We start from the raw sequence: 14,216 nt of genomic DNA, 5'->3' as shown, positions 1-14,216 counted from the left end.
TTCTTAAATAATTGTGGGTGTGTGTGTGGGGGGGGGGTTGGGGTTGTGGCTCAGCGGTAGAACACTCGCCTTGCACATGCTAGGCGCTGGGTTCGGCCCTCAGCACCACATAAAAATAAAATAAGTGTATTGTGTCCAACTACAAAAATATTAAAAAAAAAAAATATATGGGGCTGTGTTGGGGATGTGGCTCAAGCGGTAGCGCGCTGGCCTGGCATGCGTGTGGCCCAGGTTCGAACCTCAGCACCACATACCAACAAAGATGTGTCCGCCGAAAACTAAAAAATAAATATTAAAAAAAATATATGGGGCTGGAGATAATAGCTCAGTTGGTAGAATGCTTGACTCGCATGCGCAGGCCATGGGTTCCATCCCCCGCACCAAGATTATGAGTCAAAAATAGACACATTTGTATTATTAATTTTTTATTTTGAAGAAATTTCAAACAAGCTGTTAAGAATAACAGAATAGGGGCTGGGGATGTGGCTCAAGCAGTAGCGCGCTCGCCTGGCGTGCGTGCGGCCCGGGTTCGATCCTCAGCACCACATAAATATTAAAAAAAAAAAAATCCCAAAGCTTAAAAAAAAAAAAAAAAAGAATAACAGAATATTTCAAGGAACTCTCTTGCAGGGAGTTCTTAATACATGTTGCCAAATTGCTTTCCAGCTGTACTAGTCTACATGTTCCTTGTAGTGTAATGAAAGAATGGTATACATATTTGAGAAGACTAGTAATAATTGGGTAAGGGAAGGATTTAGCCACAGGACAATAAAACTAATACCAAAAAGAAAAAAATCCATACAACTGAACTTAACTTCTTCAATGTTCAAATCAACTGAGCTAAAACCAAATTATAAGACTGTCTCATTTTGTTAGGTTCCACATTACTATCTTCATTCTTCACCAATCTAGAAGACAGATTTTCAGGATTATGCCTCCCTCTTAACATTCCTGGGCTAGGACAAAGTGGCATTAACTCATTTGGATTACAATCACTCCTTTTACCTATTTTTACAATGTAATGCAAATAACTGGGTTTTCAGAGTGAGAGCAGCAATCTAGTGCCACAAATTGTTTATTAAATTAATACATGAAATAGATGTAACACTGTGTAAATCAATGTACTTTTTTTTTTTTAATACCAGGGATTAACTCAGGAGCACTCCACCACTGAGCAACATCTCCATCCCTACTTTTTATTTTATTTAGAGACAGGGTCTCATCTCACTGAGTTGCTGAGGCTGGCTTTGAACTTGTGATCCTCCTGTCTTAGCCTCCCCAGCCACTGGGATTTCAGGCATGCACCACCAAGCCCCTGGCTTCAATGTACCTTTGTTTTTTTAAATATTTATTTTTTTAGTTGTAGTTGGACACAATACCTTCATTTTATTTATTTATTGTTATGTGATGCTGAGGATCGAACCCAGGGCCTCCAGCATGCTAGGTGAGCACTCTACCACTGAGCCATAGCCCCAGACCCCCTTTGTTTGTTTTTGAAAGCAGAATCTTGACTTATTACTACTTTGGGGCACAAAAAGAAGTATTAAGAATAATTCAAATATTTTGTAACGGCCACCTAAATTTGCATTTATCAACTGGGCACAGTGGCACAGGCCTGTAATCCCAGCTGCTCAGGAGGCTGAGGCAGGAGGATCACGAGATCAAAGCCAGCCTCAGCAATGGTGAGGCACTAAGCAACTCTGTGAGACCCTGTCTCAAAATAAAACATAAAAAGGACTGGGAATGTGACTCAGTGGTAATGGACCCCTAGGTTAAATTCCCAGTACCAAGAAAAAAACACATCATGTCACAGATATAATTAAAATTCCCTTTTGTGGGGCTGGGCTTGTGGCTAGAGCGCTCGCCTAGCATGTGTGGGGCACTGGGTTTGATCCTCAGCACCACGTAAAAATAAACTAAAGATATTGTGTCCAACTACAACTAAAAACAAAATATTTTTTAAAATTCCCTTTTGTAGCTTTCTACTCTCTTCTGTTTATGCTGTGTTTTTTTTGTTTATGGTACCAGGGATTGAACTCGGGGTACCCAACCACTGAGCCACATCCTCAGCCCTATTTTGTATTTTACTTAAAGACAGGGTCTCACTGAGTTGCTTAGCGCCTTGTCTTTGCTTACAATCCTCCCGCCTCAGCCTCCAGAGGCACTGGGATTACAGACATGTGCCATTGCGCCTGGCTTGCCCCACCCCTTTTAAAAAATATTTTTTAGTTGTACACAATATGGACACAATACCTTTATTTTATTTATTTTTATGTGGTACTCAAGATTGAACCCAGTATCTCACACATGCAAGGCAAGACCTCTACCACTGACCTACAGCCCCTTTTTACTTTTTATTCTGAGACAGGGTCTTACTAAACTGCCCAGGCTGGAATAGAACTTTCAATTGAACTGTCTCCCAAGTAACTGGGATTACGGGAATGTGCCACTGCATCCCCAGCTTCATTTGTCTTGGATTCTTTTTTTTTTTTTTTTTAAAGAGAGAGAGAATTTTTTAATATTTATTTTTTTTTAGTTTTCGGCGGACACACATCTTTGTTTGTATGTGGTGCTGAGGCTCGAACCTGAGCCGTATGCATGCCAGACGAGCGCGCTACCCCTTGAGCCACATCCCCAGCCCTGTCTTGAATTCTTTTTTTTTTTTTAAAGAGAGAGTGATAGAGGGAGAGAGGGAGAGGGAGAGAGGGAGAGAGAGAGAGAATTTTTTTAATATTTATTTTTTAGGGGCTGGGGTTGTGGCTCAGTGGTAGAGCACTCGCCTTACACATGCAAGGCCCTGGGTTCGATCCTCAGCACCACATAAAAATAATAAATAAATAAATAAATAATAAAAAAAGTTTAAAAAAATATTTATTTTTTAGTTATTGACGGACACAACATCGTTGTTTGTATGTGGTGCTGAGGATCGAACCCGGGCAGCACGCACGCCAGACGAGTGTGCTACCGCTTGAGCCACATCCCCAGCCCTGTCTTGAATTCTTGAAGAGGGCTAGGAGTATAGCTCAGCAGCAGAACACATGCTTAGCTCTGGTTTCCATGCCCAGCATTACACACTAAAACACAGTTTTGGGTTTTTTTTTTTGGTACCAGGGAGTGATCTCAGGGTTACTTGACCACTGAGCCACATCCCCAGCCCTATAATTTTATTCAGAGACAGGGTCTCACTGAGTTGCTTAGCACCTCACTTTTGCTGAGGGTGGCTTTGAACTCGTGATTCTCCTGTCTCCCAAGGCACTGGGATTACAGGCCTGCACCACTGTGTCTGGCTCAAAAAATATTAATTTGTAAAGGAAAAAGAAAAAAGCCAAATTATAACTAAAAGTAGTAACTTTTACTTAAGTAGATGCTTGCACTTCTTTTTTTTTTTCCTGTCGAGGATTGAACCCAGGGCCACATTCCCAAACCTTTTTATATTTTGTGATAGGGTCTCACTAAGTTACTTAGGGCCTCACTAAGTTGCTGAGGCTAACTTTGTACTCTCCATCCTCATCCTGCCTCAACCTCCTGAACCACTGGGATTACAGGTTTGCACCACCATGCCTGGCTTCTTGCTCCTTTTCAACCAAATTTTCACACAGCACAATGAGTGATTTAAAACCTAGATAAACCAGGCGCAGTGGTGCACGTCTGTATTGCCAGTGGCTCAGGAGCCTGAGACACAAAAATTGTGAGTTCAAAGCCAGCCTCAGCAAAAGCAAGGCCCTAAGCAACTCAGTGAGACCCTGTCTCTAATAAAATACAAGATGTGACTCAGTGGTTTAGTGCCCCTGAGTTCAATCCTTGGTGCAAAACATAGCAAAACAACAACAAAAAAACTAAATGACCAGGGGAAGGGGTGTGGCTCAATGTTAAGTGCTTGCCTAGCCATGTGCGAGGTCCTGGGTTCAATTCCTAGCACCGCAAAAACAAAACAAAACAAAACAACCTAAATGGCATGAAACGAGCTGGGGATGTGGCTCAAGCGGTAGCGTGCTCGCATGCGTGAGGCCAGGGTTCGATCCTCAGCACCATGTACAAACAAAGATGTTGTGTCTGCTGAAAACTAAATAATAAACATTAAATTTTTAAAAAAAATGGCATGAAAACTATCAATTTGTGACTCTCTAGTGTCTTCCATTTGCTTGTAATGGTCTTTCATTGCCCACCCTGGGCCTGCCTCCTCTGTGCCCACAGGTCCCATATTCTCTTGCTCACCACTTTACTGGTTTCCCTCCAGTTCCTTCAAAACACTATACTTTTAGCCTCAATTCTTTTCTTCCACTTACACCTCAGTTTATTTTTCATTCCTAAGATTTCAACTTAAAATATCTCTTCGACCTGTAATCCCAGCAATTTGGGAATCTGAGGCAGGAGGATTGCCAGTTCAAAGCCAGCGTCCAGCAGTTTAGCATGGTCCTAAGCAACTCGTGAGACCCTGTCTCAAAATAAAAATAAGTAAGTAAATACATAAATGAAAAGAACTAGGGATGTGGCTCAATGGTTGAGGGCACCTGAATTCAATCCCTGGTACCAAAAAACAAAACAAACAAAAAAAACCTCCCCGGTAAATCTCATAGTTTCTCTATTAACAGCACGGCTCCGCCTCTGTGACACCAGTCCACACTTACTACTATTTGTTTTTTTTTTCATTTTTGGGGATGAAACTTGTGCAAGCTAGACACGCACTCTACTGAGCTACACCCTCAATCTTAACCTTTTTAATTCCATTTCCCCCATATAATTTCAAGTGCTTTATCATATTTTCCTCACCCCAAATGAAACCCACTCACTCAACAGGATTTAATCACTTCTAATCAGACTGGTTGCCACAGCCTTCTAACACTTTCTTGGACTTCCTAAATCCTAATCTTCAATGATGTCCTGTAACAATTCATTTCAAGGACACCACGGTCAACTGTTTCTCCCTAAAGTATGGTATTATACCCTGTCGCCTAGATGCCTTTAGTGACTTCTCTAAAGCAATATTGGACTCAAATAAACAAAAACACGTTAACACAAATTATATTCCATGCACTAAGTGCTGTGAGCAAAAATGTATTACTACTATAAATTTCCTTTATCTACCCTCAGGCCGTTCCCTCCGCCTACAACGACCCCCCCTATGCCATCCCAGCTCCGTTCCGTGGGAATCGTTTACAACACAGGACCACATTTGCCGACAAGTGGCTGAGAACACCGCAGCTCTTAAGACTCTCTTGGCACCTGTTTGAAACGCAACACAAGTCGGCAGAACTAAACTTATCCCGCAGACGGAGAATTGGTTCTTTACGAGGAATTGCAAGACCGGAAATGACTTGATAAGAACTTCCGCAACTCCACGAATCATAGATTTGAGCGACGCCTGCGCACAGCGGGCTAGGAAGGATCAGCTTTTCAATTACGTCTGCGCAAAGAGACCTCCAAGCCTCGGTGGTCTGTGCTTCCGTTCTGGTGACAGAGCCGCCCTCTTCCGGCGCTCTTGGGCTGCCTGGGCCCGCCTCCACGCTGGCGGTGACGGAAGCACGCCGGGGGTGACCTCACCTTTCAACATGGCGGCGGCGGTAGATTAGGGCAGTGGGTTGAAGCAGTCACCGCCGCTTGGGGACCCTGTTGGAAGCAACCGCCGCCGCCGCTTTTCATCTCTTCTGGGGCAGGGGCCAGGGCCAGGTGAGGGGAGTGGGGGGTCCGGGCAGACAGAACTGGGTGAGGAGGCGGATTTCACCTGGGGAGGAAGGTGTTCAGAGACTACGGAGCCACCGACTCCCCACTGGTTCCCACTGCGCGTGAGTGAGAGACCGAGTGTGTGTGTGTGTGGCGTGTGTGTGTCAGTGTAAGCATTTATCGGCGCTCCTCTACTCCGGATTTTCGAAGTTTGAGGGGGTCCATTTCATTATAACCGGACCAGACGCGATAGACAAACGTGGTCCTGTTGCGGACCCTTGAAGGGAACTTCTTCCCCCAGTGTGGGCTATCTAAGGCGTAGGAACTCAGACCTTTGCCCTACTTTGCTGTTCTTCCCCACAAGTAGCTTCACGGAAAATTTGGGGTCCATTTTCAGAGCTACACTGGAGAACGTGGACTTCCGTTTGGTCGAAGAAAAGGTTTGCATGCGATTCACTTAGAACAGCTAGCTATAGGTTAGTTTTGCCAGACGTAGTCCTTTCTTGTTTGACACCCATTTCCTTCGCCCTCCCCGAAAAACCTGCCTTCTTACCCTTTTAAGCAATACAGTTCACATTTTATTTCCGTTGATTTTTATCCTGTCAGCATTCCAAGGAGATCTCAAGTTTCTTGCCTTCATAACCGACTATCAGGGAGAACGCCTAGACTTTTTGAAGCAATCTGGCCGGATAGATATGCACATACTGTTGACTGATAGTTTTCTTTAGCTCTTAACCACTCCTGACACAAGTGTGTTTATCCAAAATAGCAATCTCACAGACTTTGCGTAAAATTTTGAACTAAGTTCACAGTCCCCTCTCCCCTTTTTTGGTTTCTGATGTAAAACCAAACAACAATCTTTTTGCGAAATGGTAAGATTTCCCCTGGAGGTTGGTATAACCAGAATGTTGCTCTTTGTTCTGACTTGTTGTGTGACCTTGGATGAGTTGCCACACCCTTTAGATATCTGTTTTTCTTTTCCTTTTAATCCCTTAAAAAATAAGTGTTCGTGAATACTTCATATACACAGTTGTATAACTGTACCTTGCACGTTTGTACTTGTGAACTAAAAGTATTTAAGCCATGAAATGTGGCTTTTAATTCATTTGGTAATAGACAATTAAGGATTTTGAAAATCCTTTTACTCTGAGTGATCAGATGCTGTTCCTTTTCCAGTGGCTCATATTCTTATGTGAAGGAGTGTGCCCCAGTAGTTGAATTCAGCTGAAGGATGTGTAAAGTTGAAAAAGATATGCTTACTTACACATCATTTAATATTGAGATCCTGTCTCAAAATACAATAAAAAAGGCTGGGGGTGTAGCTTAGTGGTAGAGTGCTTGTCTAGCATACTTGTCCTGAGTTTAATTCTTAGTATTGCAAAAACAAAAATTATACTAACCTTTTAGGACTAGTGATTTACAATAAGAATTTTTGGGGGGCTGGGTGGTTACTGGAGATTTAACCCAGGGGCTCTTTACCACTGAGCTACATCCCCAGTCCTTTTTGTGTTTGATTTTGAGACAAAGCTTCATGAAGTTGCTTAGGCTCTCCCTAAATTGCTGAGGCTGTTCTTGAACGTTCAATCCTGTCTCAGCCTCCCTAACTCCTGGGATTACATGCATGTGCCACTGTGCCCAGCAAGAATAATTATTTTTAAAATATGTTTTTCTTACAAACTATTTCAGCCATAAAAATTTTAAACATTTAGTATTTCTACCCTGCTTTTTTTCAGATAGAGTTTTTTAAAACCTTTTTTTATAACTTTGTTTATTATTATTTATTATGTGGTGGTGAGGATTGAACCCAGTGCCTCACACATGTTAGTCTAGTGCTATATCCCTGAGCCACAACCCCAGCTCTCAGAGTTTTTATTTATATTCGAAATAGATGATCACTAAGAGTTCTTATTTAATATATATTACAGAGTTGGGGAAAGAAGCTATTTTCAAAGTAACTGTTTTTGCTTTTGCTGGGCTGGGGATCAAACCCACAGCCTATGCATGCCAAGCCTCCTCTGATGTACATCTTCAGCCCCTTTTGTTGTTGTTTTGTTTTCCTGTGCTAACAATCTAATCCAGGGCCTCATGCTTTCATGCACCCTACTACTGAGCAACACATCCAACCCAAGAGTAGCTGATTTTTGAGTTATAATTAACATGCCATACAATACTTAAGTGTTCAGTGGTTTTCAGTATTATCCACAGAATTGTACAACTATAACCACAGTTTCATACACCAAAAAGAAACACCATTCCTGTTAGCAATCATTGTTTCTTGGGGGAAAGGAGGTAGGTACTTGGGGATTGAACCTCAGGCCTTCACATACTAGGCAAGTGCTCTACCATTAAGCTATACCCCAGTCCTTTTTAAGTCTTGTTTTTGAGACAGGCTGGCTTTCGATTTATAGTCCTCCTGCCTCACTCAGCCTCCCGAGTAGCTGGGATTACAGCTATGTACTATCTCATCTACCTGTAATTTCACTATTTTTATTATGATTAATTTTACTTTTGAAGAAAGACCTAAAATTCAATACTTGCTTATAAAGCATGGATTAAAAATTTACTGTTATTGGGCACTGGGGATATATTAAGTGGCAGAGAATGAAATTACTGCTGCTGGACCTCATGTTAATCTGTGGAACTTTTTTTAAAAAATTCCCTACTGGGGCTGGGTGAGTGACTCAAAGGCCCTGAGGTTGGATTCGCCAGCACCACCAAACCACTAATAAGTCTTAAGACTAAAAATTCTCCAAACCACTAGTGAGTCTTGAAACTTTGTTACTGTTTAAAATTAGATAGTTTTGATTTGACTGAGTTTTTTTTTTCTTTTTATAAACTGGGATTATAGATGTGTTCAACTCTCAAGTATTTAACAATTTTATTGCATTATAATTTTATTTTGGTGGCAGGAAATGATCTAAAAAAGGTTCTGAAATAATTTAGCAACTAATTAAAATGTTAAATTGTAAAATATGTTGTAATTCTCTGAAATTAAAGAAAATAATTTAGGTATGATGCTCTAAATTAGTATGTATGAGATGGATTCTAGGAATTTCTATTTTTAACAAGCATTCAATATGATTATTATGAGACAAGTTTGGGAAACAGGTGCAATGGATTGTCACATTGCTGCAAATGTGCTTTTCTTAAGACTTTATTGTAGGATTAAAAGTTGCTGTGTAACTTCTGATTGTAGTCCATAGAATATTCTTAATTCCTGTGGTATAATTGGTACTACCATCCTCGAACTTGACTGGTGCTCATAATAGAAATAAAAAACAAAATCTACCAACCAACCAACAACCAATAAAAACATGGAGCCAGGGATGTAGGACCGTGGTAGAGAATTTGCCTAGTATGCATTGAGGGCCTCCCAGCACTGTAATATTGTATTTTTTACTGAAGGATTGTGGATGTCTCATTTGTGACAGGTTGTGGGGAATATATAAACATAGGGTTAAGTTACCTTAAGCTGCTTCAGGCTCTCCTACTGACTTGAGAACTACTTGCATTTTAGAGGAACAAACTAAAAGGTATAAGGCAGAGAAAGAAACAGATTGTTAACATAAATATATTCAATACTTTCTTTGTAATTGTGCAAAAGATAAAGTTTTTGTTTAAGATCATATACCTGGAATTGGGGCATGAGAGCCCACAGGTATAATCCCAGTGACTTGGGAAGCTGAGGCAGCAGGATTGTTAAGTTTGAGGCCAGCCTGGACAATTAAGTGAGACCCTATCTCAAGATTTTATTTTATTTTATAGTGTGCTGGATTGAACCTAGTACCTCATGCACTAAGTTACATCCCCACCCTTTATATTTTATTTTGAGATAGGGTCTCACTAAGTTACCAAGGTCAGCCTTGAATTTGGCAGTACTCCTCTCAGTCTGTGGAGTAGCTAGGATTAGTGTGTGCTGCTGTGGCTGATATATGTAAATATTTCTGAATACTACAAACTTGTACCTAGTTTTAATTGTAAAAGGCCCTATTAAATAAAATGTAAAGAGTAAAAGTAACTCTGTTCCTCTCATCATTTTAAAAGGAAGCTTGAAATGTCTTTTTTAGATATGAAATGTACATGGTATCCGTGAGGCAATAATGGGATGGACCTGGGTATGTTGCTTTGCTTCTGGGAAAGCCTTGAGTGGTAGTTTCAGATCATATTTAACTTTGATTCAATTTATCTTTTTCCTTTTTCTCCCCCCAGCTCCATTCTTAAAAATGACAATTTTTTTATTTTTCAATACTCTGGGTGTCTGATATTAGAAAAACCACCTTGTTGCTAGGTGTGATGGTGCATACTTTAATCCCAGCCACATGATAGGAGGACCACTAACTCCTCACCATACTCAGCAACTTAGCAAAACCCTATATCAAATAAAAAGGGCAGGAGATATGACCCAGTGGTAGAGTACTTGCCTAATGTGGCAAGATCCTGGGTTCAAACCCCAGTACCATAAAAAAAGAAAAGCCACTTTGTTTTTCTATATTCTTTCCTACATTATTAGTGTTTTTCACCTCAGTATTTCTTTTTCACCTGTGTTTCTCTCACCTAGTACATTTTCTGGCATGCAGTAAATATATGATGAATGAATGCAATTAAGTGAAAAGGGTTTATTTATTAATTTTAAACATTTATTTTTTAGTTATAGGTGGACATAATTTTTTTTTTTTTTTAATGTGGTGCTGAGGATCAAACCCAGTGCCTCATGCATGCTAGGTGAGCATTCTCCCTCAGAGCCACAAACCCAGCCCCAAAAGGGTGTATTTAATTAAGTGATTGCACTGTTAACTAGCTTTATGATTTTAGGCAAATCAATCATCTGTTATGACAACACTAGAAAAGTGCTTTAGAAAGAAAGGTCTTATGCAGATAAAATTTATTAATAATATTTGTTAGAAATCTAAGAGCCCATTGTGCAGTATGCTTATTACCACTGCATAATGTTGGAAAGGAAGTGAGTCCCCTTAGAGATGTAACCTGGAATTATGCTATGAATTTTACATTTGGCAGATGCTGAATGCCTTTGTCTTAGGATTTTTTTTTAAGAAATTTATTTTTTTATTTCATTTATATCCTTTAAGCTTCTTATTTATTTATTTGTTCGTTTGTTTATTATTGATTTTTTAAAATGTCTTAGAATTTAATGCAAGTATACTAGATATATAATAGTGTTTCTGGGATCTGTCTGTCCCCCCCCCCCCTTCCTTAATCACAACATGGAATGAGCTACATTGTTGCTTGTACAACTGGAATCTCCTAACAAATTGGATGGATATTATATACTGCAGGTCTTGTATATTTGTTTGGTGTGTTTATAAGTGTACCAAATACACATTAATCTTAGTTTGGTGTTGCTTTAAGTGAATGCCATAGACTGGATTATTTACTTAAAAAAATTGATTTCTTTAGCTCACAGTCTAAAGATTGAGAAGTCCAAGAAGCTGACTCTGGGATCTGATGAGCACCTTCTTGCTACATCGTAACATTGTAGAAGGCATGTGGCAAGACAGACCTTGCTAGTTCCAGACTCTCTTCATTCTTATTATAAAACCACTAAGGCCATTATAGAGGCTTTACCTTCATGACCTCATCTAATCCTAATTACCTCCCAAAGTCCCCATTTCAAAATACAATTAACATTTTAATTTGGAGATTAGGTTTTTCAACACTTGTATTTTGGGGGACTTTAGTAAAACCATAGCAATATTTGAAGTCTAAAGTTGTATACTAAACTTAAATAAATAAATATAATCATTCACCAAACATACAGACATATGGATATTATTAAAGAAAAAAATTAGCCAGGTTTGGTAGTACATATCCATAATCCCAGTGACAGGAGAGGCTAAGGCAGGAGGATTGCAAGTTCAAGGCCAGCCATGGCTACAGAGAGATCCTATCTCAAAATAAAAAGAGCTGAGGATGTAGCTCACAGGTAGAATGTTCCTAGGTTCAATCCCCAGTACTGCAAAGAAAGAAGAAAAATAATCAGTAATATCATTAAAGCACTAGCACTGAGCTACACAGCCACAAGATCTATTTCTAAGTGAAAGCAATTTGTAGTATTCAAGAATATGGTACCATTATGTGAAAGTAAAGTATATGTTGGCAAGTCTAAGGGGGAAAAAAAAGAAGTGCAAATAGAGTGGTAAGTACGGAAGATTGACAATTAGAATTCTGTGGTAAAACTTGCATTTATAGTTAAGCAATTGGGTGTTTTACAAAAGTTAGAAGAGTGTTAGGCAAAATATCAAATTTGGAAACCTGTTAAATTATTCTTTTTCTATGGCATCTGGGTCAGAGAATAAAAGTGTCTTTAGTGATATGGAATCTTGATAAATTTAAGAAATTTGAATTCATCCAGTTAGAGTATGTGTGTGTGTATAATTTTTTTTTTTCCCCTGAAAGCCTTGCTATGATGTGCATGGTGGTCCCAAAGTCCTGGATTCAAGTGATCCTCCTGCTTCATCCTTCTTCATCCCACTGAGCCACTGGGACTACCTGTGTGTACCACTGCACCTGGCTTCACTTTTTCATTTAAAACATTGTTCAAATATAAGTACTTCTTTATTCCTGTTATATATAAAAAAAAAACCAGACATATTAAAGCTCAAATTGTTACTGATATGATCAATTCTTCCCTTATCTTTTAAAGCTTTGCTTCATAATTTATTCCTTGCTCTCTATTTAATCTCCTTATTGGATCCTTTTCCACTGAACATGAACATGCTTATGGGTCTTCTCTCACTATAAAAACAAATGAAGACTTTTGACCATTTGTCTGTCTGTAGTCTCCATTCTTTTCTTCATTTCAAACCAAGCTATTCTTTGAAAGAATAGATGAAAACTTACTTTATGTACCTCTTTACTTCCCATTTATTCTTCAAATCCCTGCCTTTTGTTATTTATTTATTTATTTTTGTACTGGGGATTGAACTCAGGGGCACTCTGTCACTGAGCCACATCTCCAACCCAAATTTGTAATTTTATTTAGAGATAGGGTCTCACTGAGTTGCTTAGCGCCTCGCTTTTGCTGAGGCTGGCTTTGAACTCGCCATCCTCCTGCCTCAGCCCCTGGTACTGCTAGTATTACAGATAGGCACTACTGTGCCTGGCCCTGCCTTTATTTTTTACATTAATTTTCTTAGTTTCTTCCTTTCTTTCTAGACATTGTCTTGCTAAGTTGCCCAGGGTGGTCTCGAATTCCTGATACTCCTGCCTCAGCCTCCTGAGTAGCTGAGACTACAGGTGTGCACCATTTTCAAGTCCCTGCCTTCTATCGTTGCTCCTGCCAGTCAAACAAAACTGTCAAAGATTATGGATGACCAAATGTCCACATCCAGTGACTCTCCCATTTTCATTTTCTTGGAAGTTGTATATTTGACACATTTGTTTACTATCTTCTTATTGAAGTGCCTCCCTGACTTTTGTGATCATACTCATTCCTGGTTCTACCTTTTTGACTATTCTTGTATTGTGCTAAGGGGTTTTCGCTGCCAGCTTTTCATCATTTGGCCACTCTTTAAATGTTAGTTTTGTCCTGAATTCTAAAAATATTTCCCTTAAAAATTATACCAGTATTTCTCAATCTGTTTTGCATCCCTTCTCTCCTTTATTGAAAGGAGATAAATAACAGTTTCCCTGGCTCTTATAGGTGTTGGTGGATTAGTGTTGGGGCATGATTCTCTTCTGCACCAGCACTGAGAATGGTTGCTACAAAGAAGATTGAAGATTTAGGTGAACTTTGCTTTTTTTTAAAAAATTTATTTATTATAATTTATTTTTGTGGTGCTGGGGATTGAACCTAGGGCCTGTGCATGCGAGTCAAGCACTCTATCAACTGAGCTATATCCCCAGCCCGAATTTTGCTTTTTTTAAATTTTGTAATCTGAAAACAATAGGTGATTTTCCTCTTCCAATTATAAAACTGTATATTTGTGATATATACATATATGTTTACATATTTGTTCATTTATTTTGATTCCTGGCTCATAACTTCCTCCCCAAAGAGGATCATAGGAACTTTTCCTTTTCCTTGCCTTTCTGTCTTTGAGCTGACAATAAAGAAATTATTTGACCTGCCTTTGACAGATAGATCCATCCTCCCTCCAGAAGATTCTTGTCCTGGGCTGGGGTTGTGGCTTAGTGGTTGAGTGCCTGCCTAGCACACATGAAGCCCTGGGTTCAATCCCCAGCACCATATAAAAATAAGTAAAATAAAGGTATTGTATCCATCTACAACTAAAAAAAAAAAAAAAAAAAAAAAAAAAAATTCTTGTCCTGTACCCAGGAAGAAGGAATGCTTCACAGAGAGGTCAAGAAGAATTTGACCAGACACACCTTGTCTGGTTTCTACACCCAGTCTGTCTATAAGCATTAGATCAGAACCTTTTTGTCCAATTACATTTCTGCATAGTTAACTGTGGTTCAATCATGCCTTGCCATGAAGTCTTCATAAAAACCTGAAAGAATAGGGTTTTGAGAGCATCTCGATAGCTGAACATATGGAGATTCCAGGAAAGTGGGGGCACTTGGAGAAGGAATGTAAG

The 14,216-nt window shown here is 39.5% G+C and overlaps 1 protein-coding gene across 7 annotated transcripts in view; it reads left to right on the top strand.

Moving 5' to 3' along the window:
- The first annotated feature begins 5,504 nt into the window (after nucleotides 1-5,504).
- BCL2L13 (BCL2 like 13) overlaps nucleotides 5,505-14,216 on the top strand; it is a 79,014-nt gene continuing 70,302 nt past the window's right edge. Inside the window, exons 1-2 of one of the 7 annotated variants that reach the window (XM_081311133.1) lie at nucleotides 5,505-5,667; nucleotides 12,835-12,915. The gene's annotated coding sequence lies outside the window, so the exon portion shown is untranslated. Of the gene's footprint in view, nucleotides 5,784-12,834; nucleotides 12,916-14,216 lie in introns of all 7 variants that reach the window. The other 6 variants (XM_081311135.1, XM_081311136.1, XM_081311132.1 and 3 more) reach the window with 6 other exon arrangements.

Source organism: Spermophilus citellus, assembly GCF_964194105.1.
Source record: "Spermophilus citellus genome assembly, chromosome: 10".
In the NCBI taxonomy this organism is placed as follows: domain Eukaryota; kingdom Metazoa; phylum Chordata; class Mammalia; order Rodentia; family Sciuridae; genus Spermophilus; species Spermophilus citellus.
This window is presented reverse-complemented; position numbering and strand designations above follow the sequence as displayed.